Genomic DNA, 15,376 nt, shown 5'->3' on the forward strand with positions numbered 1-15,376 from the left:
TTTTGTTTTGTTTTTTCATGCCGTGGTTTAAACTTGACTTCTGTTGTGTTGAGCATGTCTGTGGTACTTGTAGTTGTTATACAGTGGCTCATATCAACAAAATATGAAGCTATCGTGCAAATTATGTTATTCCCTACTCTTATCCCTTCAGCATGAGTTGTACATGAAAGGTTTTCAATTTGCCAAAATCCACAAACTTTTACAGAAAAAATATCTAAACAAGTGTTATGGAGAAATTTTTTTCAACCAACAGAAAAAAAATGCTGCTCAGTTGCTAAGGTTAATTTATGCCAATTATAGAACAATGTGGAGTATTTAAAACTGTTACATTTGCAAAAATGATCTGTGATTTCACTCTCTGTGCTTTTCGGTAGTTCTGTAGGAGGGAATATTTTCAAGTTCAGAAACAAAAATTTCTCATTCCAAGTGTCTTACTTACATGAAAGAGATTTGAAAACGGTAAAATTGAAATTTTGTCATGGTAGAAAAAAAGCCAGAGCATTGTTTCGTGTCAAGTCGTGACTAATCCGAACCTTTCAAGCTGTTGTGGTTTGGCGGTTACCTTTTGCGGTTTCATCTCACATCTGATTGGTCGCAAAACAATAAACATTCAACAAATTTTTTCTGTTGTTCCCAGTTTTATGGGAAAGACTGTAGTAATAATAAATGAATTATTTGACAAATGCTGAAATTGAAATTGGCACTCAGTACAAGTAGATCTTTATGAGACGACATGTTTTCAAGTTCCAATATGTCAAATTTCCTTTTCATCAGTGTTCAAAGAGATTTCTACCAAAATTCTCAGGAGTCATTTTTCAATTGAATTATTGCAGGATGCATCATTTAGAGTTGTTGCTGTTATTTTCAGTTCTAATGGTATGAAAAGTCAATAGACCATTTTACAGTTGTCTGCTCAGTGACCTGGCCTTTGAATGTCACCAAGGCTGGAGGTGACCTTGTTTTGATAAAGACCTCTGCTTTTGTTGTGTAAATCAGGTGTATTTACCTGACAAAAGCAGAGACGTCTGTGTCAAAGCAAGGACACTTCCGACCTCGCTGCCATTCAAAGGCCAGGTCACAGAACAGACAACTGTAAAATGTTCTATTGCCTACCATTTGCACGATAAAAGCATTTACATGTAGATTTGATTTCTTTGAAATTCTCAATACATGTACTCTGTCACTTTTGCTGAAGGGATAAGTCCTCAAGGAATGTCATTTATTTAGTAATATTTGTTTTTCTTAATTAAATTAATCGTTTTGAACTCATGAAAAATCGAAGAAAAACTTTATAACCCATTTCGGAATTAAACGATCCTCTTTTGATGAATATGGGCCACTGTTCAATAAGTTATCAGCACTGAAGAGAAGAACTTTGTCTGTTATGAAACTATCTCAAACACAAAGACGCATTATTTGAGAGTGTAGCAGTCTCTAAACTTGGATAAATTTTGATTCATATTTGGAGATTATCTGGAAATAGCGTAAAATTCTATTAAATTAATAGAGATTAAATATCACAGAAAAGACCAAAAAATATTACATTTATTCTCGAGTCGGACTTTTCATAATCTCATGATTGCGTCTTTGTGTTAATGTATACCTCGTTTCATTGCGCTCAATTAGAAGTTACAAAATGTGTTTAGTTGCTCACTTTGGGAATTTCTTTTTGGGATAAGTTTTTCAGTCAAAGGTTTAAGCGTCAGAGACAATCGTCATCGACGAAAAAGATTTTATAAATATTTTATTTTGTGATGTAAAATTAGCATTTCATTGCACGCTCTTTCAGCGTTTGTTTATTTTCGCGAAGTTTCAAAGCACAGTTAGGCAAATTCTGGGTGGTTTTAAATGTGCGCGGGTCTCAAAATTGGCTATGCTTTCACATCAAAACGGTGTGTTTGACAATTTTTTTTAATTAGACTCTCAAATTTTACAGTAATGCAGCCGTCATTACATTGATCAGATCTTTGTCGAGTTAACGTTTTTCAGCTTTTCTACGCTTGTTGATTGTCTTGATTTATGCATTCAGCCAAAATTCAGCATAGCACTTGATGGCAGTCTTGTATCGCGCTAAACTAACCGCTTTGTGTAACAATAAAGTTTGCAAAATTTGAACATGGGAAGGGAAAAGTGGGAATATTCTTGAGCAACTAAATACAGTTTGGATCCTAACAACGCGCTAGAGGTATACTGAGAGTTTTAGCGCGGACAAAGTCTTCAGTGGTGTTTTCTTTTAAAAAGCAGAACTTGGTTTTAAGTCCTGTTATTCAGTGTTATCTGTCACGCAACTGGTCTCGCGATATTCTCGAGGGCAGCGTGACAAGTGCGTTGCGTGAGACATTACGTCGTGTTACACACCGTGCGACGGACAAAGTTCTTGCAAAATAGTTCGCTTCAACAGTTGCAGAGGGTCAGAACTTAGTTCTACTTGCCGCTGCTGTTAAAGCGAATTGTACTGCATGGATTGCGACCGTTGTGCGTTGTGTTACACGACGTAATGTTTCATGTAACTTGTCAGGCCGTTTTCGAGAAGATTGCGGGGTAAGTTGCGTGACAGATTACATTGTATATCAGGACTTAGTCATGGACACAAGTGTTTACCTGGTTAGTTATATGATGGATTGCTGGTAAAAACCACAACACACATAATATGTCTCTTTGTCTCTTTATTTGCGTTTTCATTGTGTTAAAAAAAATAAAAATAAAAAAAATCTAGCCGATCTTGTCCCTGCTTGTCGGGTTGCTTTCACTCCGCTCTGAGTGGAAGTGTGTCTTCTGTTCCTCATTAATATTCCAACTTTAAAATCCTGGTTTGTTTATCTGCTCCGCCATCTTTGATGACGACACTTGGCCACTTTAATGATATGGCCGTTTGCTCTCAAGTGGAGATGGCATAATGAGGGAAGTGAGAGCCTGCTCCCCATGCCTCCTCGGTTTCACTCAACCACGTCATAATACCACACCATTTGAATTGGAATTTTTATTAACTTTGAGAGCCGTAAGTAATGCGCAAAAAAAATTAATGCCAAAATAGTAAAATTTAAGATGCGTGTTCCAAACATTGTATCTAGAAATTTCCGTTGGAAGCACAGGAAAAACGGAAGCGCTAAAGTACAAGTCATGTTTAGTAATTTCCATGGATGCCAAGAAAAGAATGGATCGCAAAAAATCATTGATCTGACTTGCCGACCAAACCTCCTGCCGACTGTCGTCCCACAAACTTCACCAAAAGAACACAAGTCACTTGAAACCCTTCCATCTGAGCTGATACAAGTTTATGAATTTTCTATCGCCTATGTTTAATTAAGGGGAAGATAATTTTGCGGTATTTTGGGCGAATGAAAGATTAGTAATATGTTTTGCGGCTTAAACCTCCGAAATTTTGCTATAGTAAACAAAAATGCAAAAGCCGATCAGTTAGAATTGAGTAAAGCTTGTTTTGATATTAGTTATTTGAAATCAGTAGAGGTTTATATTTATAAAAAAATATTCTGTGCTTATGAATCGAAATATTTTGCGAAAGAAATCTTGGTGTTTATGTTTTGCGCGCAATTTTCTGTGGATAAATCTTGATTAAATATTCAAGGTTCTGAACCGATTTAAAATGCAAAAACGGTAGAAGTTTGAAATTAATTTTATTCTATTGTAATTGTTCGATTTGGTTTTGAATAGCATCAAACAACAAAGCATCCTCGAAGACCCATTGGGAGTTAATCGGGGCGTGACGAACTAAGCCGAGCGGCATAATCGGCGCAACGAAAGTTACGTCACACGGAATTTAGCGCTCGGTTTACATCGTCTTGCCACGATTAACTGCCGCTGTGTCCTCGGGATGACAATGAAGTTGATCAAGTACTATTATTAAGTGAAAAAGAAGTTTCCTAGGTTTAGTTTTGATTTGGAAGTCAAGATGGACGATTGGCCTACAAGATTAAAATAAATCGAAATTATACAATTTTTTTCTGGTTATGAATGAGGAAATTTTAAAGTCTTGGAATTCAATATGGACGAAATCAAAATCGACTGAAAATATGTTCCGTTTAAAATATAGTTTCCTATGCTTTAAATTGTCAAAGTTCTGAAGTCAAAAAGAGCAAATTTTGGTCTAAGAAAAAAAAACATATATTTAAGGGTGCGTTCCTCTGGGGTCATCTGGATCAGGATCAGTGATCCAAAATCTGTCTGGATCATGGTGCATCAAAAGAACCGATGAATCCACTATGGTCATGGATTCATCGGTTTCTTTGATGCACCATGATCCAGACAGATCTTGGATCACTGATCCTGATCCAGATCACCCCAAAGGAACGCAGCCTTAGTTAAAGAAAAAGGTTTCGATGTTTGACTGAGTTTTGGAAGACATGATAAACAATTGGCCCACAAAATCACATTTTATAGTTGGATACAATATAAAGTTTCGAGGTTTACATGTAATTCAAAGTTTTGGTAATCAGTGTAACAATTGGCCTATGCTCAGAAATTTGTTTTAGAAAACAGAAATATTTAATTGAAATTTGTCAAAATCCTTATTACTATAGACTCCCTTTACAGCCGTTTGTTTGGAGTGTCACACAACACTCCTGCAAACAAGCGTTGTGTGACAACCCAAGTGACGCCTGTACGAGGGGCTACTTAACAATTAGACCCGTAGCCCTTGCGGGCTACGGGTCAATAGCCCATGAGGAAAAGCCTCATGGGCTATTGACCCATGGCCCTTGAGGGCGAAGAGACTAATTGTTTTAGTATCACCCAACTAGTCGGACAGAAAAGGTAATAATAAACTTAGCAAATGCAAGTTGAAGAAATATTTATTTGGGAATAAAACAAAAGAAAGCGTCACGCTCGATTGTGCCAATTTCGCTACTCGAGGACTATTACTAATAGTCCTCTAGTAGCGTAGCCAATTAAAATGCAGGATTTGCATTAGTCCACTAGTTGGGTGATACTAATTAAGATTAGCTCATTCTAAAGTTATTCTGAAAAGAGATAAATTGGTAATTTCAATCGACTGTTTAATGTAATTAGGTCGAATAACTGGCTATAATTAGGTTGAATAATTGGCTAAGTCAATAATTAAAGCTTAAATTGTTTTTAGTTCGAAAAGAAAATCCCTAACCAAGTATCAGCTCTTTCAGAGGAATCCCAGATGACTATTAGCTCAATCTAGTGTCGCTTGTGAAATTCCAGTCAAGCCAGATCAATGACCTTCACTGTTCTAAACTAACCCCAACATCCTAGAAATGTACTAGCCATGACCTGCACTAAAGCACTACTGTTTTACATCCTCAACAACAAAAAATTTCCAGATACACTGATTGAAAGCAAACATCTTTGAAGCCAATTAGAATAAAGGTGTGGTATTCTGACATAGTCAAGTAAAGCCAAGAAGACATGAAAAGCAAACTCTCACCTTCCCTCATTATGCCTTCTCCACTTGAGAGCAAACGACCACATCATCAAAGTGTCCAAGTGCCACCATCAAAAATAGCGAAACAGATAAACTCACCAGGATTTCTCAGTTGGAATATTGCAGAGGAACGTCAGAAACACCGTCCTCAGAGCATGAGTTTCCACAACCCTGCAGGGAGATTGATCGGCTAGATGTAAATATGACCATTTGTGGCGTGTGTAGATGTGTGGGCCATCTCAGTTCCTGAAAATAATCTAAAATATGCTAAGTTCAGTGGAAGACATAAAATCCACTTAAATTGGAAAACAAACAAGCTCATTAGCACAGTAAGAACAGAAAAAGGCCTACCCCTAGTCCAGAACAAACCTTACGCCTTAGAATATCTTTAGTTATTAACTGGTTCTGAAATGCTATTCAAGTTATTATAATTCAAAGACCTACTTAACTTTGCCTTAAGACTTTTTGGCAAAGAGTTGCAAGACAATAATATTTCTGCAATTCTGAGGTGTAGTTGAAAACAGCAATACCTGAAGATTTCCCTAAGTGAAAGGATGCTCCAAACTATAACAAAATTTCTCTTAAGTTTCTTGCTAAGACACTAGATGCTCATATATATGCAAGCCTGACTTGGCAACAGCTATTAAACCCAAAGGGTGGTACCATTCTGTACCCATGGATTGGATTTTTCTGTCAATTCCCAACAAGATTACTTTCACATGAACATAAATTTCCTGCCAATGTTTTAAACTAGCTAAATAAGGAGTTGCTTACTTCTGCGCTAATGAGCTTGTTGTTTCACCTTTAAACAAAGTTGGCAAAAAAAATCATAAAAAAAAACTTAGTTCAAAATTTTGTCATTTGAAATTGATCATGCAAGAAATAAAAATTTTGAGCAAGATTTCATTTACTGAACTTGTGAAATCCTAAGGATTGGTAGAAATAATTGAATCTTTGGTAATTTCTTTATCAGACAATTGAATTTAAATTGTTTTACTGTTGAGAAAGTATAGTTTTAGGATGCCGTCTGTGTTTAAAGGTGAAAGAATAACATTGTAGTCTCAAGTGCCATCACGCTACTCTAATCTAGAGTAAAAATGTATAAAAAATGAGAATGACTCCGCCTGATTAAGTCATAAATGGCAAGGGTTTTTGGCCGACAAGATTACTGTTAACAGGTAAAAGGAAGAAACAAAAGCCTAGAGCATGATGAACATTGAAACTACAAAGTGTCTTATAAAATAAGGGAAAAATTTCTTAAAATACAAGTCCCTATTGAGCAGCTTCTTTCCCAAAAAGCAAATACATGTAGATTACATCAATTTGAAAGATTTTCTTAAGTTAATAAAATCAGGAAAAAATTTGGCCAAGCAAACTAAATTACTTGGAATTACTTGTAATTAGCGTAAGTAGCTGTATTGTTGTAGTTTTATACGTAGTTTTTTGTAATTAATAATGTAAGTATGCGTGCTGTAAAAAATAGATAATTAATAATAATAAAAAAAAGGAAAAAAAAAAATCTCAAATTTCAAATGCAATTGTAAAGAATGCTGTCAAATGATGGATGGTACAAATTTGCCAGGCTGAACTCTGAAATTTGTTCCTATCAAAATGTTCAACAAAATAAATGAATGAGCCAGGCTCTTTCCTTTTTTTGTTCAAATTTCATTCACACCATTTCAAATCATTTGAATTTCTCCAAGGTTCCCCTCTGAATTTGCCTGCCCCAGTCTCTCTGACAATATGAATTGAGACAAAAATGAACAGAAGTATAACAGCTAGAATGCAACAAAAAAAGAGAATGCCGCCATAAGATAACTGCTCAATAGGAATCTTGAAAGCAGAATGAACTGAGTTGTCATGAGCAAATAAGTGGCTTCAATAAAATTATCTACAACTTCATATGTAGTCTTGGATTTTAAATATGTCTGATCAATTTTCCCTGATATAGACCAAAAGTATCAATTGAGCTTGAATGCTTTTCAGTTTTTTAACTGAAATGATTTTTTTTTTTTTTTTTTTTCATCTGTTTGGTAATTGAAGAAACCTTTGGTTTGAACTCTCCAGGAGTAATTTAAATTAATTGACCTCAGATTTGAATTTGACAAAATGCAATGACCTAGACTAAAATATTTTAAATCTTTTTTATTGTGTACATCAAAATATCTGTACACATGACAAAAAATAAATCAAAGTAAAAATAGTTCATTTATAATAAAAAATAACTTTTAGTTGAGGGTTTCCACAGTTTTTTTTTTTTCAATCAATTTTTCAGTTTTTGATTTGAACAATAATATTCAGTTATTGTTATAATAACAAATTGAGTATTTTTGCACAAATTTGAATCTTCAGTTTGTTCTTGAACAAATTTTTTAGTCCTTTTTTCTAAATGAATTTGAGTCTTCTTTATGTACACTTAACTGTCTGCACACATGAAAAAAAAAACTGGGTTTTTTTTGGATTAATTGAAATAGATTTTAACTTTTGTTGAGTCTCAATTCATTTGAAGTTGGTGATTGCTATAAGCAAAATAATGTGCCCAGTCTGATGCTATGAAGGAGACAATTTTGGCAAAATATGTGACGAAAATAAAATCAAAAGATAGGCCTATCTAGAGAGAACACTAATTTGTAAGCAAGCCACTTATTTGCAAATGGATGGCACACACAACACACACTGGTCAGTTCAATACTCTGTTTATCTCAATAGCTACATGTGCAACAAAGTGATATGAAAAGTGTTTTGTAATTAATGGAATACACTGTATATGGCTGTTTAAGACTTCAAACTGTAGGCTGCAAAATTTTCAGGTAATAATTGCTAATTCTAGTCGCAAAATGCATTAGTGGACTTTTATTAGGTTTTTACATGTGATGCACCTTAGTGTTTTGTGTTTAAACAAAATAATAAATCACTGATTGTTTGATTAATTGATTGCCAATGATTGATTGATTGCCGGATTTTAACTGATTGAAGTAAAATTAATTCCAATTTTGTTTCTAGAACCCTGGAACTTCCCTTTTCCCCATGATAAAAAAAAAGTCTTTGAAAATAGCTAGATCAATAATTTCTGTAGCGTTATTTGTAGTAGTTATTTTAGTCATCATCTGGCAAGTTTTCTCCTCAATTTGGGTAACAGTCCCCCCAAATAACAACTGCAGAGGAGACTATGAAATCTGAAACACTGGTGCACATGTAACTAGGCAATAAACAGAGTATTACAAATGTTTACCATGAGTAATCAAGGAGTTTTTTGTCTAATTTGATGTAAAGCAGTATTGATTCCGTGTTGATAATTTCATTGAATTTCACTTATGTACACGTGTGTGAAATAAAGAAATAAATGAGGAATAATCTAGTACATGTCTTCATGGTAAACATTTGTTAGCTAAAATGTTACCTTTGTTATTTACATGATATTGTTCAGCTTTAGTGCAAGTTCTTGATGTCCACATTCTGTCCTTGGTCTTTGGTCCTCTGTCCTTGGTCCCCTGTCCTTGTTCCACAGTCCTTGGTCCATGATCCACCATCCACGATCCTCTGTCCTTGATCCTTGGTCCACGGTCCCCAATCCATGCTCCACAGTCCACGGTCCACAGTCCACGATCCACTGTCCACATCCTCATCCAAGTGTTTGCTATCTCTGCCAACATACCTGCAAAATCAGTTCCATTAAATATTTTGAGTCTGTCACTCACCCTGTAAACCTTGGAATGGTTTGAACATAAAATGTCAAAAATTCTGTAAATATATTTTAATTTCTCTTTAGAATGCTCAAGTTATGCTAAAATGTTCTCATAGTTTATAAACAACAACCTTACACAGGTCCATACTGGAACACTTTCTACAGTCATTAAGCACCAGTTTAAAAAGAGTACTTGGTTGGAGTAAATTGAGTAAATTGAGGCAACTGAAGCTAACATCACAGGGTTTTTAAGGTGGTTGAATGCAATAAACTTCCAGAACTATACTTTGACAGATAACTACTATGTACTTAATATCTCTGTAACTGTGACAATTGTATTACAGATTAAAATATACCCACCATCTGTCTAAGGCATTGTTTTATGATCCTCCATTTTCTTTGGGCCATCTTGATATGGTCTTTTTCTGATGTGGATGTGTCTGTCATCCTCTTGTCAGGAATGAAGGTCCTTAAATTTTAAAGAGATCACCTCAGGTCTGGTTCAGACTAGTTTAACCACATTATACTATAATGCAAGCTACATAAGAGAGTGGTGTAATGGCATGTCTACATTTGTAATCACAGACATCAGGGACTACGGCCATCCCCTTATTTTTTCAAACTGTGTTTTTATTGAGTGCTGCCATCCAGCACAATATTGTTATGTGAGTCATAGATTCATACACACAACCCACTAGGTACTAGACTAGAAGTAATCCCTCTTTTGCATAGTCCATTGAGTGAGACTGTTAAATTGCAAGGAAAAAATGGCTGCACAAAATCCTGAAAGCGCTTCCACCCCCAGGATTTTGTGTGGCCATTTTTTTTTTACATGGTTTTCATTCGTGTCACACATGACAGGCTAAGAAAGAAAGGGAATAGTGCCTATATACTCATACTCTAATGAGGTACAGTACATGTACCATTCATCCTAAACACACTTACCACTGACGGTTTTTAACTCTCCAGTATCTAATCCACTTTCTGTTTTGTCTGGCTTAGTCTGAGCCTCATTTGGACACATCCTCCCTCGAGCTTGGGTTGCTAATGTGTTGATCTTGGTTCTCAGACAAGTCCTAGTGAAGACACCAATTATGAAAAAATAAATTGACCATCATTTGTTTTAATCTCACAATGTGTGGCATTTACTTCCAAGGGCAGCATAGGCCCAGGGGGGGGCAACTCCATATAATAAGGATGGGGGTGCTTGTCAGAAATTTTGAAAAGAACCCCTAAGAGATACCAAGATCGTTTTTTTGCAGGCATGGCTTGAACTTTTTTCTCCCCCATAATGCATCAGTCAATTCCAGCAGTGCCCATCCCCCCCACCCCCCCCCCCCCCCCGGGCTAACCCCCGGGCATTAGCATTTTTTAAAAAAAATTGGCAAATTCCCCGGGGTGGGGACGAAGAAAGAGGGCAAATGCCCCGCCCCGGGATCGTCGCCTTCCAACACCTCCGCAGTTTTTTAATTAATCAGTGAATAAAACGGTCAACTGTTCAGTATTTTAATGCAACGGTAAGACTTCAAGGACAACAGTACGTGTTAGTTGATTCTGATTATATTTAATTCTTTATATTTGTTTTTAACAGTTTGCTAGAGGATAGCTGGGATTGCGGCGGACAAGCCCCCAGCCGCAAGCGATGATAGGCGTCTGTATTCGCAGGCTACTTTTTCTGTGAAGAATCAAGACATTTTAAATGATGATGCATTGCATTTTAAGCTCGCAATATCTGTCTTGAAGATCGCATCATTTGAATTTGCAAACCTTAAGTATTTTAACTCCACTTTCATGAATTTAAAAAATGCTAGGCTAGTTTTGAATGCAAAATGCGAAATAGTCGTGTTCAGGTCAGTTTACGTTATTGTTTTGTGATAAACAAAATATAGTTCACCTTGTTGCTTATATTTATATGCTTACAAGAAAACATAACTTTAAAAACAAGTTTCTCTAGTCCCTGATGGACAAGCCATTGTTCGACAAACGCCTCGTCTTTCCCGATGAACTCATCCATGGCACTTTCCAAAACACGTGTGTCGAATGCCCGGGGGTCGCCCTGGGGTATGCAAATGCCCAGCCCCCGGGCCGCGATAAAATTGCGGATGCCCCACCCCCGGGATGACAACTTGAGCAAATGCCTTGTGGTTACCCCGGGGGGGGGGGGGGGGGGGATGGGCACTGCTGGAATTGACTGATGCAGAAGGTACCAATTTTTACATAACTAATTATCTTCTGTCATATTTTTTTCGGCTCAATACCCTAGAAGGTACCGCGCAAAAGTTCCCGCTGTGGATATTTTGAGGCTAAGCACCCCAAGAGGTACCAAAACCACTTTTTTAACCCCTAAAAGGTACGATAACCCCCCTGTCCTTTTTATTTGGGAGTTCCCCTCCCCCCTCCCCCCTCCCCCCTCCACCGGGAGCATAAGAACCAATTTAAAACCACTAGATGCCAATTATTATTCTGTAGCACAAAATGGGGGTCAAAAAGGTTGTTGTTGAGGTTGACTCAGAGTGTAAATAAAAATTATTTAATAATTTGTGTGGTTACAACTGAATGTACTGTATGAAAGATCACACAAGGTTTTGTCTTTATAATTTGTTTCACAACTGGATGAAGTACACTGTTATAGTGTGTTTAAAAAGTTGTATGGGAAATGTGGACCTAAATATAACTAACATGTTTTGCATGTACACTGTACATGATTTATTTCAGCATTTTTTTTTTTATTTTGTTGAGTGAACCTCAGTATGTCCTCATGGTTCCTCATCACTCATTATTGGGCTAACTTTGTGAGGACTTATCCTACATGTAACTGAGACAACACAAAAGGATTAATTAACTCACCTCAATAATCCTCCACATATGGTTTGGTTAGTCTTGTTGTAGTCTAGAAGGCCAGACTCAAAAGAGCGGCCGAAATCGAGCCTAAAATGAAAATAAGAGTGTTTTCATTATCATTATTTCTTTGAATGCATCCTAAAGGTTACTTTGACAGCTAAAAATAATAGAATTTTGTTATGGACACCCTAAGTGAGACTAGAATCCTTGATTTATACCCCTAAACGAGACAACAAGCATCCCCCACCTTTTCATCTGGGAATTCCTCCCTGGGGTGTCCTGCCATCCAGCACAATATTGTTATGTCATAGATTCATACACATACTCCACTAGGTACAACTGCTGTTCAGCCAAAACACACTTACTATGACTTTTAACTCTCCAGTATCTCATTCACTTTCTGTCTTGACTGGCTTAGTCCCTGGCCTGGACACATCTTACATTTGGTTGAGTTAGCAATATCTTGATCTTGCTTCTCAGTCAGGTCTTTGAAATGTAAAAAGTTACTGTTAATTTTAATCTCACAATGTATGGCATTTACTTTCTTGAGCAGCATAAGAGCTAATTAATCTTAAAACTACAAGCCCAGGTTGTTTGAAGGATGGATAATGCTGTCCACTGAATAAATCACTATCCAGCAGATAGCGTGGTTTGTTTTGTTAACAATCTGCTGGATAGCAATTTATCTGGTGGATAGTGTTATCCAGTCTTCAAACAATCAGGGCCTGGACTGGTATAGCAGCTAACTACTGAACGTACCAGAGTAAACATCAGTCTTACCATTATTGGATCATGTGTACTTACAGCATCTGTTGGTCGAGTATTGGCCGATACTATCTGCCGATATATCAACCGACAGTCGGTTGACATATCGGCCGATACGCGGTGGTGTATCGGTTGACTGTCAGTGGTATCGGTGTATTGTTAACCCTTGTTTTGCTTGTCTTACCCACAGGAGACGTGAAAGAAGAGTCTATCATCTATGCTCATATGTTGATAGGCGAGGATGCAGCTCAAACTGCCGTCATTTCAAATACATGTCAAATGCAACTTGAGGTCTCAACAAGCATAGCTGGAAAAAAACAGTCAATGAGCTAGAAGAATGTTGCCGGTATGAAAAGTCAAAAATGGACGAGGGCCACCAAAAGACCCTCTCAAAGGGCTATAGAAGATTATTTAATATTTGAGTAGAGAAGATAGAAGTCAGCAACATGAGCCGACCAAATGAGCGTGTTGGCCGAGTGTAAGTGGAGTATCTGCCAAGTGTCGGCCGAGTGTTGGGGAAGTATCGGTCCAGTGTCGGCCGACATGCATGTCCGTCGATGTTGGTCGATATGTCGGTCGAGTGTCAGACAACATATTGACCAAGAATCAGTCGATATGTCCGCTAAGTGTCGGGCAACATATCAGCTGATAATATTGACTGATACTTGGCCGACAGATGCCTTAAGTACACATGATCCCCTGTATTATTATTATCTATTTTTTCACATTTAATATAATTTGTACGCCTGATGGCCTAAGTTATCAGCAAGAGCTATTGTGTAACAATATTTTAAACAGTTTAGATAGGAATTTTCTTATATGAATTTAATCTTAATAATAAATTATAAATTATTACACCTTCAAATTAACATACCTACTCTGTGAAGGAGTGATGTCAATGACCTCTGCTTTCCACCTGCTCTGGTCTCCATCTTATCTGAACTCTCCTTCCCTGGCTTACAGATCAAACTGGTCGGTTCTCCAGGCTGTTCTTCCAACATCTCTTCAGCCAAGTAAAATAAGTTTTGTTTTTTTTTTTTTTCTCAAGCATCTGAGCGGGCCGCATTATCCTTCACTGTAGCCTGTCCTGGTCTTATCTGAATGTCCTCCCTATTGTTTGAAAGTACAATAAAGCATCAGCCTTCAACAGTTCGGTTGTGTCTCCACGGGAAGTGAACATTCTTTCCATGTTAATTCATTCAATCCATACAACTCGTTTTTCCGCCATCTTTCTTTCTCTCTCTTGACTCAACCCCAAGCTCACTCGGTCACAATGTTCCCGGGTAAATTCCATTCTATCCCGCGGGTGCGCGGGTGGCGGATCCCTTACTCGTCAATGTTACGTTTCGAAGGATCGTGGTGGACGCAAATTTTTATTCGGATTCCTTGTCTCTTTTTGTTTCAAAAATTTTATCTCATTTAGTAGTTTCTGCAGATTGTAAAGTAAATTTAATGATTTAGCTTGGTCGGCTCATGTTGCTGACTTCTATCTTCTTCCCAGTTCTCTCCTGGGAATTTTTTTTTACCTTAGTCCCTGAACTACTGATTAAAAGCTAACATTATTAGCCGCCTTCGCGAACATTACGCCTTTTTATCTAATGTACATTTACGCTAAGTAATGCCTGTGCATCCAGTACAAAGCAAGCTAAAGTTCGTTCTCAGATCTTTCGCTGTACTAGGGGGAGAGAGGGCCCTGGGGGTGAGATTGGATGACACGCTGGAATACTCTCTCACTAACTAGACACAAATACTTAGTAATAAAGTAACGATATTCTTCAGATTACAAGCTCGTAAGACCAAGGAATCTTTCTCAGGCAAAACTGAATTAATTCTGCAATTTTGGAACTTGACATTCGTACAAGATTTTCTTTACCTGATCTGCGCAGGCGTACAAGAGCATTTTAAAATGCAAATGTGTAAAACGACATGTAAAACATTGCGAATTACAAAAATACAAAACTGTCAACTTTTACAAATAAAGGTAATGTACGAAAGAAGAATTCAGAAGAAAAATTGGAAAAGAGTCGAAGCTGATCAAATATTCGTGATAATTCAGCAAAAACAAGTCTAAACAGTTTATCTTTGAGGTCCATACGATCAAGGCGTTTCTTACTGCGACAAGAATTCAATGAACTAAAGTTTGAAAACCGGAGAAGCATTATTAGGCGCATCAAATACTGGTATTCGCTTTTAAGCGAACAAGAAATGACTATGGGGGCTTTTGGCCCTCGTAATACAAGTCATTTTAACACGAAAATAAAGTAACTATGGCGGTAGCACGCGCCACCGCATGGCAATCAACCTGCCTTGAGCAATTATCAGTTACAGACTAGTCTACGTAGATCGGCGTGTCTAAAGAAAACTTACTCCTTATGCTCAGGTGCGAAAACAATCGTTAAATCGCGATAATTGTAGTTTAAACTTTGCAAATTTACTACCATGGCATTTAAAGCTTTTTCAGACAAGTTGGAGTAATCGCGCACCAATATGTCAGTGTTATGTTATGACAAATGAGAATATACGGCACGGAATGCCAATTCAGAAACCATCGCCCATCGTAATAGATCCTACGTTATAGGAAATAAAGTTGTACATACTTAAGCTGGGATCTCACAGCACACTTTAGAACGTTCTTAGAAGACTTGCTTTTAAGTGAAGTACAGGCTTAATTCACATTC

At 37.1% G+C, this 15,376-nt stretch overlaps 1 long non-coding RNA gene across 1 annotated transcript; it reads right to left on the reverse strand.

Moving 5' to 3' along the window:
- Window positions 1–7,743: 7,743 nt before the first annotated feature.
- LOC145460393 (uncharacterized) lies at window positions 7,744–14,074 on the reverse strand. The gene is made up of 6 exons (XR_014039839.1): window positions 13,573–14,074; window positions 12,299–12,419; window positions 11,940–12,020; window positions 10,038–10,168; window positions 9,453–9,561; window positions 7,744–9,062 (listed from the first exon to the last, which is right to left on the reverse strand). It is a non-coding gene; the product is annotated as an uncharacterized LOC145460393 (long non-coding RNA).
- Window positions 14,075–15,376: the final 1,302 nt, after the last annotated feature.

This window comes from Orbicella franksi, chromosome 11 (assembly GCF_964199315.1).
Source record: "Orbicella franksi chromosome 11, jaOrbFran1.1, whole genome shotgun sequence".
In the NCBI taxonomy this organism is placed as follows: Eukaryota; Metazoa; Cnidaria; class Anthozoa; order Scleractinia; family Merulinidae; genus Orbicella; species Orbicella franksi.